The 17695-nt window shown below is 40.1% G+C and overlaps 1 protein-coding gene and 2 non-coding genes across 9 annotated transcripts in view; 1 reads left to right on the top strand and 2 right to left on the bottom strand.

The window, feature by feature from the left end:
* The window catches only part of NFIB (nuclear factor I B), a 270815-nt gene that overhangs the window by 210055 nt on the left and 43065 nt on the right, over nt 1-17695 (bottom strand). The window lies entirely within an intron of this gene.
* Nucleotides 8410-8481, top strand: TRNAH-GUG. Its single transcript has one exon. It is a non-coding gene; the product is annotated as a tRNA-His (tRNA).
* TRNAH-GUG lies at nt 14557-14628 on the bottom strand. Its single transcript has one exon. It is a non-coding gene; the product is annotated as a tRNA-His (tRNA).

Below are 17695 nucleotides of genomic sequence, written 5' to 3'. Positions count from 1 at the left end.
GTGAAAATGCAGTCACTTTACATCCCCAAACCTTACAAAAGCTCTCCCCCATCATGTTTAGTATGATTCTGATGTACCCCAAAAAAGTAAAGATATTGAGGAACATGGTGAAGAAAGATTTGGTAAACAAGATTCCTGCTTACAGAGAAAATCTTTTCACTTTCTTTTGGCCCCAGTATAAATAATTTTGCCAATAAAGGTACCATTTAAGGGCAGATTCTCAGTGAGGCAGATCAGATCATGTCAGTGAATAATCTGAATCCTTCAAACATTCAAAATGTAAACGTAACTGGTGAAATCACTATTACATAATAGTTCTCTGTTTACACAATCATTTAATAGTGACTGAATAGATTTTAATAGTGTGAGTCAATCTTCAGGATCAGATGGTATTAATCAATGCCCTTAATTACCTTCTGAAGTTTAGATATTATCCAGATCCTGGACTGATTTTTAACCTGGCAATAACATTGTATTATTTTATAGATATCAACCAACTAATTGTTTGAGCTTTTTTAAAAGTACGTATTCTCTAAAAATGTTTATTCAGCATAAGAAAATCTCTTTCTGGCCAGTCAAATGCATAGTGAGGGGTCACAGATTAGATTTCTCAAGGAAGCCAAAAGCTTGACATTATTGTGCCTGTTTCTTATGAACTCCTGAAAGGTAAATTTTAATTACCATGCAAATTGAAGGCAGGTAATTTTTATACTCTGCAAGTTTGCAGCATAACAAAACATCATGAATATGGGATCTTAAGCACTTGTAGCTGCCTGTAGCATATTAAATAAGATAACCAGGGAATTTTTTAACAATGTATGTGTGGGGTTTGGATGGGTGTTTTTTGTTTATTTGTTTGTTTTGTATTCAATAGGTACAGTAAAAGACCTTATGGAGTGTAATTTCTTTCTGACTTTAGGACTGAAAGGACTAGCAAGTTCTGCTACTTCCAGAATTTACAGCAGCTCTGCTAACAGTGGCTCTCATTTTACCATCCCGAGCAGCACTTTCCTAATTCCAAATAGCATATTCAAGAGGTAATTAGCACAACAAAATCTGACTGTAATCATCTGAACCCCCTTATTTTAACACTAATTAATTAAAATTAGAGTAAGTTTTAAAATCTACTGTTCTGTTACCAAGAATAGAAAATGCATTTATGTAGGGTTTATAGCATAGGTTTTTGAGCTGGTGATTAGGGAACTCTCAGTGCAGCCAATATAAGGGTCAGACGTGAATTGTCAAAAGTTATCCCCAGAGATACGAGATGGCACATAAGAAAAGAAAACAAAAATCTTCTCTTTGCTATCCAAAAAGCATCACAGAAGCAGGGCAAGCACTACCATGTGTGCAGTCAACATCTGCCGGTTGCCAATGGGACAGTATCAACAGGGGAACAAATCTGAGGTCTCATGGGCCCACTGGTCCACTGCTGTTATCTCACGGACAGTAATAATATTTTACTAGCCTAATGCTTAAGTTTGTGTCAGCATTATACACAATGAAGTTGTCATATATTAATAATATACCATCTACTATGCTTGTGAGGGTGTTTTCAGTAATAAAACTTTTTAAAATCTGAAGGAAACATTGGGAACAGAAGAGAAGAAAAAACTTTCTGATAGCCAAACCACAGAAGGTGTAGTCCTGTATAGATGATGAATGTAGGCTTGAACATGGGAAGCTCTGAGTAAAAGCAGTTCTGGTAGGACCAGTTCACTTTCCTCTGAAAAAACTAAGGGTAACAGGAGTGGCAATATACCTAAAAAGGCTGAGAGAAGAAACCTCAAAGCAGCTTTACAGAAAGTGAAACACCTTTTCAAGTTTTAGCAAAATTATACGAAGGTTTGATCAATTTGCACAACAGTCTACATAACTGAACTGTTTATGGACCACCTTATTTTTTATTAGTATCTTGTTAATTGTGTTGTGAATAATTTTACACTGGAAATCTGGGCCTACAGGCAGCAGCTGAAAGCCGAAAAGGAATTTGTGTGAGTTCCCTTATAAAAATTTTTTTGTTCTCTTGCGTATGGTATTGGTAGCATTTTTCCTGCAATAACAATGAGCACAGCTGAAGATAAATGCCAAGCTATAGCAGCAATATTTGTGAGCAGTTACTCCAATCACAGGTGCTATGAGCTGGCGATGGTAGGCAAACATGGCTGTCATGAGGCTTTATGATAAATACCCATCACGACAGCAAAGCAGACTCCCTGGCAGAGAGCAGTGCCACTTCTGATCCACAGGCCTCCAGTGTTTGCTAGGCATGGGATAGTAGCAAATGTTGCTAGCAGGATTATGCTATGCTGCTAATGACTATTCATGTATCAGAGGAATTAGACAACTAGTTATTATGAAGGAGATTTCAGGAAACATTTTTCAAACTGAAGAAGCACAGGAGCTTGGGATGCACACAGTAGAAAGGGGGGGTTCATAGTTGCTCTTTGACACTAAAGGGTACAGTGTTGCCTACACCAAGATAACAAGCTGTTTGGCTGCAGAAATGTAACTGAGAGGTCATTTCATTCCTTGTAACATGATTCTGTTGAGAGAAATCTTCACGTTAGAACAAGTCAGAGACATCTGTCTATTTGCAACAACAAAACCTAAACCTTATTAAAAAATGTTCTGGGTGTCATGTACCTTGTTTTGTGAAAGCTGAGTTTCTGACAGTCTAAAACATTCTCAATTGGTTTTTCTTTTTATCAACAATCTGTTATTTAAAAACTTGGTTTTTAAATCCCTTTCCTAATTTGAAAGATACTTAAATACCATCCGTGACCAGATACAGTTTGGTTATGTGGTTGGAATGACCTGATGAGTACTTCATTATTACAGGTGCCTTGAATATTTTTATCTGTCCTCTACATACAAAGTTAAGCAGGCATTGCATGAGAGGTGTATGAACATTTCCTTTGTATTTTTCCCTCATGGTTACCCTTTCCATAGAACAAGCTGTAAATCAAGTTAATGTGGCTCTCATAAATTTTTTCCACCATTGGCCTTAGTTATTTGATGGAGGAATTTCTTCTCAAAGGATGCAGTACAGCATTGTCTGGAGCCAAGCAATCTATATTTGCTTGGCTTCTCTGCACTGTAACACCCAAAAGTCTGAGGATTTTGCAAGAGGGACATTGCTGGTCATTTAAACAGATGGCCTTGATTGTAGCTATCCATGTATCTACATGGGTATGTAGAAACCTGAGAAATATGTAGAAATCTGAGAATAAAAGGTAGGATTTCAAACAAGGAGTCTCTGAACAACGGTCTGTTCTGGTCTGATGTGCTCATTATGGAGGGATATATCACCTCTGAACTGCCTTGGAACTGGAGCAATTTTCAAAAACAAAAAGTAAACCAAATGCTGGTCATGAATTAAGACAAATTTTGGCATATCTGTGCCAGGCAGAGTGACACACAGCTGGATGGGATAGGTATTGGCTTTCAGTCACTGTCACTGTTCCCCTTTCGTTTATTCTCAGCATTTTGTGAGGCACATTTCGGCACCAGAATTCTACCACACACCAGCTGAACAGAGTCATAGGATGCTTTATTGATTTCCCCAGGCTCACATATGTTTAATTTGCCAGCCAGATGTACTTAAAGGCAGGTTTATTATCGAGTGTATTGTTTAGACACTATGAAAATTCATGTCTAAGTAAAAAACATTCACTAGCTCTTACATTAAGCCAGTAGTAATATAAGATGAGAAATTCAGTTAAAAAGTGATCGTTAATTGTGAGATGTCCATCATTAACCTCAGGTTTTGAAAAAGTTTAGAAAGAGTTTTTTTAAAACACTCTATTGAAAAAACACTAATTCACTTCAAACCCAAATATTTTTACTGTCTATTTACATTGCATATATATCCTAAACATTCTGCAGACTGCATTGAATTCTTATATAATCTGTCCACACATAATAACTCAGAAAAGTAAAAAATAATTAATGAGAGGCTCAATTTCTACATTTTATCAGTGGCAAAGATAATACTGTGTTGGAAGTGTTTAGTTTAACACCAAGGACTTTTCAGGCTCATTTAATATTACAATGTCATCAGGATTATTGCAGTGGAACTTAGTTCATCAAAGAGTTTTCTTTGAAATGCACACATCTTAAGAAGAGCCACTTTTCTTTTTTTTTTTTTTTTTTTTTCCCCTCCAGAAAAATGCACGGGGCTTAGCTGAGTTAGCTCTTCTGCATCATTAATATAGCTCAGGAAAAAGCCTCTTAACTCTGGGGCTGTTTTGCTGGATGCTATGTCATCATTCAAGAGTGAAATAACTGATCACATGTATCCATGGATTCCTTAAAGTTGATATAATTACACGGGAACAGACATTCAGTCCAGTGAAAATTTAAGTCATGATACACAAGGAAAGAAAGGCAGTAACACAGGTAGGAGACAGGTGGCAGGGTGACAGGGTGACTGGCAGTGATAGCATAACCTGAACTGTAGCACTAACATTTCCTGCAATACCAAAAACTGCTACATATGGCCTCTTGGATGTTTTGGGACAGAGGTCTGCTCTACCACTTGAGTTAGGGTGCTTATACACTTGAGAGGTCTTGCTATCGCCAAATAGTGACACCTCAAACAGAAAAGGTGATGTGTCTTTAGTTCAAATCCATTTGCCTCTGGGTTTTGTCTTGATCTGGAACCCTCTTTTCCTTACCATTGCTTACCCTAATGTAAGGCAGCCTGACCACCCGTTAGCACAGCTGCTTCTTCTGCTTCTGCTACGGAGTTGGGCCCAGCCACTTCTGGGATAATTTTTAAATGGAGAAAATACTGGAAACATAGTGTGCCAGGATTATTTCAAGGAGACCTGCTCCTATTCGCTACCACTAGGCCAAGATTCCCAATTTCCAATTCGTCAAGCTCTTACCTAAATTTTTAGCAACAGTCAATTAAAGAAACATGACTAACACGCTGTCGAATCCAAGCATCTCCAGAGGCTGGTGTTTTGTACTCAAACATGCTGACGCTGTCTAATGAGACAAGTTTTCCCGTGGTGCCAGTGGCAACTGGTCAGGTTTAACTAGTTACAAATGCACAAGCTGAACCAAAGGCAGAAGCATGCTTGCTAAGGTCACAGGCATGCTTTTGAGCTTAAATTGTTTTTAAAATCTCTCTTTTTCTTAAATGATACATAGTATCATGCAATCAGTAGCTTTACCTTGGGTACCCTGACAATAACCTGGTTTGGTTTCAACAAAAGAGAAGTACAGGGAATGCAAGTGCCAGAGAAAGATTACCGGGCTGCTGGTAGGCCTCACATCCATAAATAAATATGCCTTCATAAGTGGATAGGCATTTAATCAACATGAGACCATGCATGAGTATTACAGGTGTAAAAGTATTTTTTTAGCACACAGAATCTGACAAAGCAATGCAAATAAAGCTGTACATATGTGTCCAGGTGCTGAAAAGTGGCCTTCTGGATTATCAAAATAATTTAGACTTTTGGATCAAACCCAGGGCACTGCCAATACCAGGACAAGATAAACTCCTAAATGTGGAATTAATTTGCAGCACAATAGTGGTTATTTCTACTATTGTGCCAGCACATACTTGGTGGAGTTATTAAAAAAAAAGGCAACAAAAAAAGAGCACAGTCTGAATAGACTGGCAAACTGACATATTTTTATTTATTTGTGGTCAGTAGAAGAAAAATTAGCCAACTCCTTTTTCATAGTCACAGGGAGTTTGGATGGAACAGTGTAATCTACATTCATTCACCTTGGCAAAAAGAAAAGCTAGAAAATTCCAGGCAATCTTGCTAATCTATACATTTAACTATTCACATCCATGACTTGGCACCTCTAACACCCAGCAGAAATGTAACACATGCATGCACAGGGCAAGATCCATGTTACAGAGCCTTTGTCAGTTCTGAAAACACAGAAAAAGACACTTAAAGTTGTCCTAAATGCTTTTGTATCAACTAAGATGCTCAGCCTCTATTGCTTACTTCGCTGGCTCACTCAGGCTTTGTGGGTGTTGACAAGGAATGTTGTCAAGCTTTCAGTATTCCATTTCTTGGCACTTATGGACTCCCTCTGCTCAAATGCCTGTGCTGTTAAGCATAGATATACATTATGGAATTTTTACCAAAAAAAAAAAAATTGCAAGCACTAATATTTTATTTTGGTTATTAGGCCTCAGGCCTTTGCATTGCTCTTGGTTGTTTTTTTGGGGTTTTTTTTTTGTTGTTGTTGTTTGTTTGTTTTTTTCTTCTTTTTTCTTTCTTTCCTGAGAGTCAGAACCATTGAGGCTGGCCAGCCCCTCTGCAAGTCCCACTGTGACTTGAACAGGGTCAGCCACAGCTGGTTACCCAGGTCCATGTCCAGTTTGAGTATCCGCAAGCATGGAGATTCCACAACTTCTCCACAGCCTGATCTGGTTTTCAACCACCCTCACAGTAAATAAGTATTTTTTATTTAAAAGGAATTTCCTTTATTTCATTTTGTGCCCATTGTCTTCTGTCCTGTCACTGCATACAACAGAAAGGAGCCTCACTCTGTTGGAAGGAGGGTTCGCCGGAGTCAAGAAGATGCTCAATATGAGTTATGCATCTTGCTCAACTTTATTAGTTTCTAACACTACTTATATAGAACCGTTACACATGCACATTTGTAAAGCAGAAATATAATTGTTAGTAGTCTCTAAACACGCACGGTTCTCACACCCCTAATTATCATGACTAAAATAAGCGTTCTGTCCATGTAGCTAATTGAGTCGCTGTGCTTCAGCCTTGTAGTTTGTTACTCCCTATATTCCCATACCGGTCCCTACCTTTCTTGGCCCTGCACCTGCTTTCCCAGCAGCTGTAGCTTGTTACAGCCACGGCCTGTTGGCACGACATAATTACTTGGTCTCAGGATTCACGAATAGCTCAAGGCTACCTTTCTTGTTAACTTCAGCACAGTAACTTCAGTACAGTTCTGATTACAGGTCTATTCTAATACCAGGCCTGGACTGTGCAGATCTTCAGAGATTCTAAATCCATGCTTCTGCAGCCATTCTTTTGCATGGCTCCATCTTCTTTACCCTTCCATCAGGTGTTTAGGCACATTAATAAGATCCCCCCCTAAGTCTGCTCTTCTTGAGCCTAAGAATTCCTAACTCTCTCACACTTTCCAAGCTTCAAGCTCTTCATCACCTTAGTGGCTCTTTAGTGGACTCACTCCAGTATGTCCCTGTCCCTCTTGTACTGTGGAGCCCAGTGCTGGACACACCACTCACATGTGTCCCACCGGTGCTGAGTGCAGAAAAAGGATTACCTCCCTTGATCTGCTGAAATGCTCTGCCTGATGCAGCCAAGGTTGTCCTTTGCCATAAGAGCACTTAGCTGGCTCATGGTCAACTTGGTATCCATCAGAACTCCCAGAGCTTTCTATGCTGCTTTCCTGTTGGTCAGCTCCCATCTTGTGCTGGTGCATGAGGTTGTTTCTCCCCAGGTGCTGCATTTGGCACTTCCACTTACTGAGCTTCATGGAATTCCTGTCAGCCCATTTCTTCAGGCTGACGAGGTCCCTCTGAATGACAGTACAACCATCTGGTGTACCTACCAATTCCTTCCACTTTTTTAACTAATTGACAAAATTGTGAAGAAACTTGCTATTATCGATCTTGTTGTCATTGTCAGACAGACATTGTCAGAATTAAAAAGTGAGACTAAATGGCAGCTATGAGATCTTTAATAAAGACAATTATCAGAATAACTCTACTATGAACACTGAAACATTAACTCTCAAGCCTCAACAGAAATCCTTTGGTGAGTCAGTGCTGTCAACATTTGATATTTTACTAGAAATCTTTTTTTCTGCCAAGTCTGTTCAAAATCTGCCACAATGTACGAGCATGCTGTGACAGTCCAGTGGCTGGTACTATGTGCTGTGGCTACAGCAACCTTGGTTCAAATCTGACTTCAAGCAGGAGAGGAACGTGTGTTCTTATGCTTACTTTTCAACAGCTTTAAAAATAATTATGTAGCTTTGAATGCCCTTTCACCAGATTTTCCTCCATAACTAGGTCCATCATTGAAAACAGATAGAAGATTCACAGTCCAAAATTATTGTATATTTGGAGATAGACATTGGCCAAACAGAAGGCAATGAAAGGTTTCCACACCGGACTGTAATTACCAAAAGGAGCAGGAATATTTTTCTGCCACCATAACATTTGTGCCTATCTTCTGCATATATTTCTCTGTTGGCATTGCCATTTTTGGTTGAGGGATGCCCAGGCATGGCGCTCTAGTAACCCCGAGGAGGAGGTCCCCCCAGGGGCTAGGCCATCATGTGGAACACTGTAGACAATCTGCACTAGGTGGCAATGCTCGCATGGCTTTGCTAGAGGGGACAGAAATCAGGAGACATTGGACATGTCCTCTGTAGCTTGCCGTGATCGTATAGTGGTTAGTACTCTGCGTTGTGGCCGCAGCAACCTCGGTTCAAATCCGAGTCACGGCACAGGGGAGAGGGAACCCACTTTTGGAGGCTTGGTGCTTGGAGACACACCACTGTGTATGTGACATCCACCCAAGCCCTCACCCTGCAGTACCTGCTGAACAGACCTCAGTGTCTGAAGCACAGAAAAAAGTTGAGAGAAAGCAGCAGCTGCATAAAAAAAATTAATGTAGTTCATTGCTACATGATAAGGTGGTTGACGCTCTTTGCACCGCAGGTTTTTTTTTTCTCCTTTTCTGTGATTTTAAGCACTTCACACAGATGTTGTTGTACTAAGGTTGTCTTGGACAACATTTTCACTGACTTCATTCTGTGAATATTTTAACATACTGCCTTTCTCTCTTCCAGTAAAGGCTGTTTTCTTTCTATGACCTGTCCCCAAGGATGACTCATCACAAAAGAAAATTCCAGAAAAAAAATTCAGGAAAGAGCAACAAAGGAGGCATGATATTACATGCAATAATTTTCTTTATTGTGAGCCTTTTTCATATCTTTGTTCCAAGAATGATACACTTATAAGTCCAGTAATCAATACCAGCAAATGAGAAACATTATGTCTAGGTCTGAAGTTTGCTTAAGCAACACACTGCTGGAAATAGAATTCTGTCTTTGTGGGGAGATGGCGATGTGACTGGGAGGATCCTGCCAAGAGAGAGGGAAACAGTCTGATTCTCTGTTCATCCAGGCACCATTCACCCATCCTGCTTACGCTGCCTGGCAGGTGTTGCTGTTTATTGGGGCAGGGGTCCTAGGGACCAGTGGTTTTCCAGTATGGGAATGGTGAGGAAAGGAAGTTAGCTGAAAGGCACAAGGAAAAAAAATTTCAAGAAACACTCCCAAGTGCCTACAGATAGACATTTTATATAGTGATTGAGCCATGCAGCAACACACTAGTACTTCTGATTTGTTATTAATAGAAGATGCTCAAAAAATGTATTGAGCTTCAGATCATATGATCAATTCTAATTTCATTATCATTAGATAGCTATACATCTTGCTGACTGAAGTAAAAACTACTCATTTTGAACAAATGATTTCTTCATACTTAAGCACACAGCCTGACTGCATGTCAAAAGAAAAAGCAGGGGATGAAAAAGGAGAAGGTAACAAATATTCATTTATGGGAAATGGCTGTGTGTTTCCAACAGTTGAGGCTGGGATGTCAGAAGTTTTCCTTACTGAAGGTAATGTATGTCCTTGAGTGGTCAAACACCTTTCAGGCATCCAGACGCAGGCTTCCCAGCTCCCGGCAAACTTTCTCCAGGTGTCTGTCCAGGGCTCAGTGAGGAAGCAAGACTATCTTGAAACTATTGAGATGAAAAGGGATTGCTTTTAAAGCAGAACTCACATAACTATGAAGACCAGCAGGGAATATTTAATTCTATTAAACCCATCTCTCATCAAACAAGAAATAAGAAGGACAATATGGTGAAATAAAGCAGTTTATTGCTCTTAGATCACCCTTAAATCTTTTTCTAGAATCTACACTTTTGTCTCTCTGGAAGGCTTCATGTTTCTTATATTAGGCCTTCAAGAGTTCTTTTGCAATTATTTTTCAGTCAATTTCTGTTCTTATGCAAAAAAACCTTCAAAATGTGTTTCTGAAGAGAACTTTCCATGATATGCTAGTTTTCTTACTGTTGCTTTAGCTAAATGGTTCAGACTTTTCTTTCTGAAGTGTAACAGTAAAACACTAATTTACCCCATGTGGTTTTAATACAAATGCCTTCATGGTTATATCATGAAGAAGTTTTCTTCTGTGTGCCAGTACAAAGGTCAGTATACCTTGCCTTCAGCTGCATGGTGAGTAATAACAACAGTGTAGGTCCCAGAATAAACACATCCTACTATGCCAGATTTTCCTAAAGAGTTTAGACCCGCCACCCCCAAACAAATGAGTTATACAATTCTGGAGAGTAAAATAAGAGGTTTGCTGCTCACATCAGAGAAAAAAAGCAACAACAACAGAAATTATTATTCCAGGAGTCTGGAAGCTTGAGTTCTAAACTGGGAATGCAGGGATCCAGAAGAAAGAAATCACCAGAAACAGTGCAGTGGCTACGTTATTGGCTCCATGCACAACTCCCAGGTGCAAAAGGCATGTAAGTGTTGGTTTAGCAGCACAGAGATGCTGATAATGTTAACATTACAGACCATGTTGTAAGAGAAATTTTTTGCTCTATTAGCTTGGACTATCAAAACTATGGTCTCCTCAAACATTTTTAAGACACTGTGTTTTGGGATCCCTTTGGATGGAGGCTTCTTTGTGACAAAGAAAATATTCCTTTGTATTTGGTGCAGAGAAAACATATACAATATTTCTCTATAAAAGCATGGAGGATAATTTGCAAAACATTAAGCACATCAACGACTTTCATAAAGGTTTGTGAAAGATATACTTATCAGATGAGTTTGAATCTAACTCAAAGAGCTGATTTTGCTTCTGTGAAATTCCAAATCAAGATGACACATCTATAAAGTTTTTAGAATAAAAAAATGGGAATTTAGAATTCAACATATATCATATATTCAATATTCAAACCCAGAGATAGATAAATAATTTAAAAACCTAACACAAAATAGTATTTTGATAGTTTGGGATATTTAGTAGTTTTACATTTGTACTGAACTCTTGATGAAGAAGTGAAATCAGGCCCTACTCAGCAGTTTGAAATTTAGTGCAGAAAGTTGTAGGATTCAAACTTGAGCCAAAGCTTAACCCAAGGTGGTACAAGTCAAAAGCTTCAAAAATTGACCACAGACTTCACATGTGGTCCAGTGCAGCTCTTTCTAGTTCTGTGAGTGGCTGCCGGAGTTTTAAAAATATGAAGCCACACAGCCTTATTTAGAGAGCAGGACATGCTTTCTCTTAAGAAACACCAACGACAGATTGTGAGAAAAGCTAGAGAACTGCAGCCTCAGACATTGTTTATGCAGTTATGTTTACACATCAGGCTCAGGAATCTCCCTGTCTGCCAAATTTTCCCCAGTTACTACCCATCCTACAATAATACCCTCTAAACTCAGAGATGAATTTCCAGAGGTAAAATCATCCCACCTGTGAAATGAATTCCTGGCATTCTTTGCTAAAGCACAACCAGTTATTTAAGCTTTCAGGAGTTCTCTCTACCACAGATCTCCTTTCAAAGAGTCTTCTTGACCAGAGCCCTTTGAAAGGATTTCAGAGGGGACCTATAAAGATTTTAATATGAGCTGCACTCCTGTAAAGAGAATGAAAAACAGAATTAATTTGATTTGATGACTGCAGATTCAAAACAGCCACTGCCTTCTATACTGCTCAACACCTGATATGAGCATTGGACAGGGTACAAGCAGCTCTGCTGCACTCCTGAAAAATGTAGGAAGTAGAACAGAAATCTACATCAGATTCAATTAACATTTCAGAAGTTTTTCAAGTCTTTCTCCATAGCTTAAAAACTCTAGCAGTTTTAACCCTAATTTACAACAGCTAATGTTAAAATACAATAAGAAGAAATAAATCCCTCCCCAAGCATTGTTGATGGGTACGTCCTGTTAGTTTCAGTGGCAAGGTGTGAGTTAAGCATGCTAGGATATGGAGATGGACACCTCTACATTTTAAAGGTTTCTGTTCTATGCAGAAGACAATGGCAGAGACAAAAAGGAGACAGACAGTTTGCAGACAAAGGCATGCACTATTTTTTCCTGTCTCATTTTTTAAATCCCATTCTTCATTTCTCACCCGATCTGCTTGCTGTGTAAAGGCAGAGAAGGCTGCTGAACCCTTCTCTCTGGCCTTCAAATTGTTCTTAGACAAAAAAAAAATATAAAATTCAGGGCTTCAGAAATAGACTTATGTAAACCTCGTTCCTTGTTAATATTTTGAACATATAGTTATTAGACCACGGTTTCTAACTGGAAAAATGTTATGTGGACATATCTGCTAGAAATGAAGATCCACATATTTCAGAAACATATGGCAGTTCTTTGTACAATTTCAAGTTCAAAATCAGCTGCAGGATATCTGTGCTTTCTAGTCTGCAATCCTGTTATCCTTGGAAAAATTTTTGCACTAGAATTTTTGTTTTGTTTTTCCCTAATGAGAAGAGAAAATTGATACATATTTTCTCAGGAAATAGAATTCTGGGAGCCACCTGCACTTGTATGTTTATAATCCACAATGAAATTGGGTTTTAACTTTGATTCTTTTGTGAGGAGAATAAATAATTGCAGGGGGGAATTGGTAAGAAAACTCTGTTTCTCTGCCTACACCATTCTTGCTGTTAGTTTGTAGCTCTAGTATTGAGGTAGCAATACAGACAGTGGTATCCTAAATAAATCCAGAATGACCACTGTTCCTAGGCAGAACAACATAAAATTAAAAAAAGGACATTTTGAATTTGTCTGGTGTCAAAACTGTTCAAAATCATCAATATTACTGTAACTAGCAATAAGGTAACACAAGGTTTCTACGCTTTAGCTACAGATGAACACTGGATATAGAGAAGTCAGTTCCAGGGAGGCTGTGGTCCAGCAGGGGTGACCCTTGAATGATACAGCAGCCTCAAGATGATGCATGAGTAGAGCAGAATTTCTGGCATCCCGATTTTTGTATTTCTTTTCTAGGACTTCATTCACTAGGATGCTGTAAAGAGTATATGCGCCTGTGATGAGTTCATTTGGTATTTCTGGAGTTTATAAAACCTAACACAGCAGGTGACATTTCTGAGAGACTGCAGCAGGGACAGAGTATGAAAGATCATCCTGGTCTGTTTTATGCTAGTGCATGTGTCTACATTGCTTCCTTTTGGGAAATCAGTCACCTGTATCTCATCAATTAGACCAAGAAGTCAAGAGCTAATTGCTCTGATACGCTCCTAAAAGGCTGAGTGATATTTAGATAGAAAATCTGAAGTCAGTCAGAGGAATACCCAAAGATAATTTAAAAAACACAACAGCAAGAGCTCTCATGAACCTGAGGGAGGTGGCAAGATGCTAGGGGACACTAGCCTACTACACCAAAAGTGGGACACCTAAACCTACACCCTCCAGAGCAGAGGTGCTCTAACAGGTTTGCAGGCATATGTGGCTTCATTTTTTTCCTCACAGTGGTGCAAAGAAAGTTTTGTTTCATTTCCTTACTGGGTAGGAGGGCAAGGAAAGCTCCTGATGCTTTGCAGAGAAAAAGGCACCTGTCATTCACACTCTGCAAAAGCTGGGCCTGTTGCATGAAGCTTGAATATGTCTGGCCCTGGTGGAGACGTAATCTGTTATGCAGAGGACTGATACCCTGTCAGATGAAACACTGAAAGAAAAACAATGCTTGCTCTTGCTTTAACTCCTTACCAAATTAAAGAACCAACTACCAGAAACTCTATTCAGTGGCATCCAAATAACCTCATAAATAACAATCTCTTATTAATATAGTTGTTACCACCTATGTCATTTTGTTGTTAATTTATCAGTTATTACACAAATTGCCATTATTTACCATAACTAATCTATAAAATCTGCATGGTTGTTTTAGAAGTCCTTGAAGGTCTTTTCTAACCGCAGTGATTCTATGATTGATTCTATTCTGAGAATCTGAACTCATATTACTCAGTGAGGCAGGACAGTGAAATTACACACTGTTCTTACCACAAAAGCAAAGGGAATCACTGAGATCACTGACAAGTAATCGTTCCTCTTGTCTGTCACCAGCAAAGACCTTCTGCTAGCAGCAGTTCATACAGGTAAGCAGGATTTCCACATCTACCACTGTCACATTTCCAAGCAATTCTGACTGATTGCTTTATTATCAGGAAAAACTAGGAAAGATCAAACCCAAACACTTCATGGCTCAGTCCAGATCTTAAGTAGTTGTAATGAGTAAAAATTACATGCTCACTATGCCACTGTGTTTACTACAATATCCATAAATGTTTAAATAAAAAAAATCCCACTTGGCAACTTGTGGCACATACTCTTTTACCAAATTATTACTGTAAAAGTTTCAGAGCTTCTAATTGCTTTCTCATTTTAATCTTAGACATTACTAACAGATTATTTCTGGCATGCAGCCTGCAGTTACATCACTTCAAAAGATGCGTGTTTTGCTGCCGTGACTCGGATTTGAACCGAGGTTGCTGCGGCCACAACGCAGAGTACTAACCACTATACGATCACGGCAAGCTATCAGAAAACTCAAAATTGAAGTGACAACGGTTTTCCCCAGTGTCTCCAAAATTTTATACAAATGGTGCCACCTACAGTTTACACTGAGTTTTAGCAGCAGTTTGTTCTAAACATTCTTAAAAGTATTACGTTACTGTTTCTCAAAATTGCTTCCAGACTTACTTTTCCTTTCTCTTAATAATCCATGCTTATCAGGATTGCCTAAGAACAGGCTCAGAAGAGTTATAATAACCCTTCCTCTGTCCCCCAAATCTTTTCAGAGAGAACCTTTTCCTCCTGTGTTATCAGTGGGGAAGGCAAAGTCATGACAGCAGAAAGGTCTGGCGGTGCTGTAGGGGCAGGCTTAGGCAAGTGAACCAAATCTACTTAACTGAAACCTGCATTTGCTGAGTTGAGCCAGGTATGATTCATTCTAATGTAAGTGCTTGTATTGATGGATATCCTCCATCTTACCTCTGCAATAAGCTCAGAACATAAAAAACACTTTTTCCACAATTTGCATTATCTACTAAGGAGATGGTCAGCTACTACGGATGAAGTCTGACGGCAGTGAGCACTTAGCTTCTATCAACTAAGACCATAAATCAGAGTTATACTGAAGCAGTTGCTGAGAAGCACCTGCCCTTTGTCAGGTGTTTGGACACAAAAAGTGTCAAGGAGTACCAAGAAGGATTACAGAGCCCTGGGAGCAGTGGTAAGGGACACTGCAGCACAGGTAGTTTTTTCATCAGTCTCCCCTGTCAAAGGGAAGAGGTTTGAAAGGGCCAGTCATATCTGGCAAGCCAACAAATGTTTATGGGCCTGGTGTCATAGCCAGTGGTTTGGCTACTTAGACCATGGGACTTGCTTTGAGAAACCTGGTCTACTGGGAGCTGGTGGAATCCACCTGTCAGAGGAGAGGAAGAGCATCTTTGGCCACAGCCCTGCCAAGCTGGTGAACAGGGCTTTAAACTGAAGTTGTCAGGGGAGGGGAGCCTCTATCCATCCCACTCCTACTAGTTCGATGCCAGTGCCAGCAAGAGATGCCCAGACCCTGGAAATGTATTGAAAGTCAGTAGGAGAACACCTGAATAGCAGCACAAAGGAATTCCAGCCAGTCCAGCCAGTAATTCAGCTTCACTGGGGGCCCAACTTAAATGCCTCTGTGCAAACACACCTGGCCTGGGCAATAAACAAGAGGAGTTAGAGATGTGCACAAGCCTGCAGGGCTACGATCTTATCACAGAGGCATGGTGGGATGGTTCCTATGCTGCTAGAGTTTTGGAACAGAAGGATACAGGGGTTTTTAGGAAGGACAACAGGGGAGACAAGGAGGGGGTGTCACCCTTTATGCCAATGACCAGCTGGAGTGCAGGGAACTCTGCCTGGGGATGGATAAAGAACTGACTAAGAGCTTATGGGTAAGGACTGAAGGGGGGGCAGGGACGGGTGTCTGCTACAGGTCATCTGACCAGGAAGACCAAGTGGATGAGGCCCTCTGTAGACAGAGAGGAGCAGGCTCATGTTCACAAGCCCTGGTCCTCATGGGGGACTTCAGCCATCCCACTATCTGTTGCAGGGACAACACTGCAGGCTACAAGCAGTCCGGGAGGTTCCTGGAATTTGTTGACTATAACTTCCTTCTCCAAGTGATGAAGGAGCCAATGAGGAGAAGTGTCACCAACAAGAAGGGGCTGGTGGGGAATGAGAAGTTCAAGGGCAGCTTTGGCTGAAGTGACCAAGAAATGGTGAACTTCAAGATCCTTAGGGCAATGGAGAGCAGACTTTGGCCTTCTCAAGGATTTGCTTGGTAGAGCACCATGGAGTAAAGCTTGGAGGGAAGAGGGGCCCAAGAAAACTGGTTAATATTCAAGGATTGCCTCCTCCAAGCTCAGCAGTGATGCATCCCAACAAAGGGGAAGTAAGGCAAAAGTGCCAGGAGGCCTGCATGGATGAACAAGGAGTTTGTGAGCAAACTCAAACACAAAAAGGAAGCCTGTAGATGTGGAAGCAAGGACAGGTAGCTTGGGAGGAACACAGAGAAATTGTTCGAGCAGACAGGGATCAGTCTACCAGAAGTGGTAAACATCTGACATATAAATAATCCCTCAACTGAAGTTTGCTGTTGCCTTATAAAGCCATTATGCTTAGCAGACATAAGCAATGACAGAAAAATAAGGACTCTCCCTATCTTCCCCCTCCATTCCTGTCTTTCAGTTCTCATGCTATGGCTGAGAGTTCCACAGTCTGGAAAGCAGGTGTCAGCAGGATAAGCTGCTTAATACTCTGGCAAGGAAAAAGGGCTGGAAAAAGCAATCCCCTCTAGCACAGCTTGTGCACTACAAGGTGAATGTTACCTGGAAAGCCATCACATATATGTTGGTTGGGTAAGAAGTCACAGTAAGGGAAGGACCTTTTCCCTTTCCCTCACCAGCCTGCAAGCCCCTTGAACTCTAAAGAAATCTCTGAAAAGCTAGACAGTGATTGCCATTTCTGGGTGAAAGCTTTGATGTGGTAAGTCCTATGATACCACCCAGTACTCCAAAGACCTTGATTAGACTGGACAAAGAAACTGGTCACAAGTATTTAACAGCAACTATCAGGACAGTGTATCCAGTGGCCTTATTACTGCAGACTCCACCCCCATCCCCCTTTTTTTAAAATATATTAATTGAAAAACATGGAAGACTGTAGTGTAGAAAGAATGGTGGTAGATAAGGGCTGAAATCAGCTCAAAATGCCTTAACAGTGAACAGGACAGTAGTATCACCTGGTCACCTGCATGTGAGCATAAGTGCATTTGGAAGATGTCATTGCTTAGCATCATGCATGCATGGGCAGATGGAACAAACCTAGAACAAAAATGATTCAATAGTAACTTCTCTGAAGTTTCTTGTTATTGTAGATCTGTGGAAGTAGAGCTTTTAGAATATTTACTGCATTTCCATACTTAGGACCTTAAATATCCTTAGGGTTTTTTAATTTCAGATCTTGTTATTACTGGTTACCTGCCCTGAAGTAACAACAGCAACTTCAGTTTTGTTTCAGTTCCTAAGAACATTCAGATTTCCTCTAAAGACAA

Source organism: Falco rusticolus, chromosome Z, assembly GCF_015220075.1.
Source record: "Falco rusticolus isolate bFalRus1 chromosome Z, bFalRus1.pri, whole genome shotgun sequence".
Lineage (NCBI taxonomy): Eukaryota > Metazoa > Chordata > Aves > Falconiformes > Falconidae > Falco > Falco rusticolus.
Note: the sequence above shows the minus strand (reverse complement) of the source record. Positions and strands in the feature narration are given on the sequence as shown.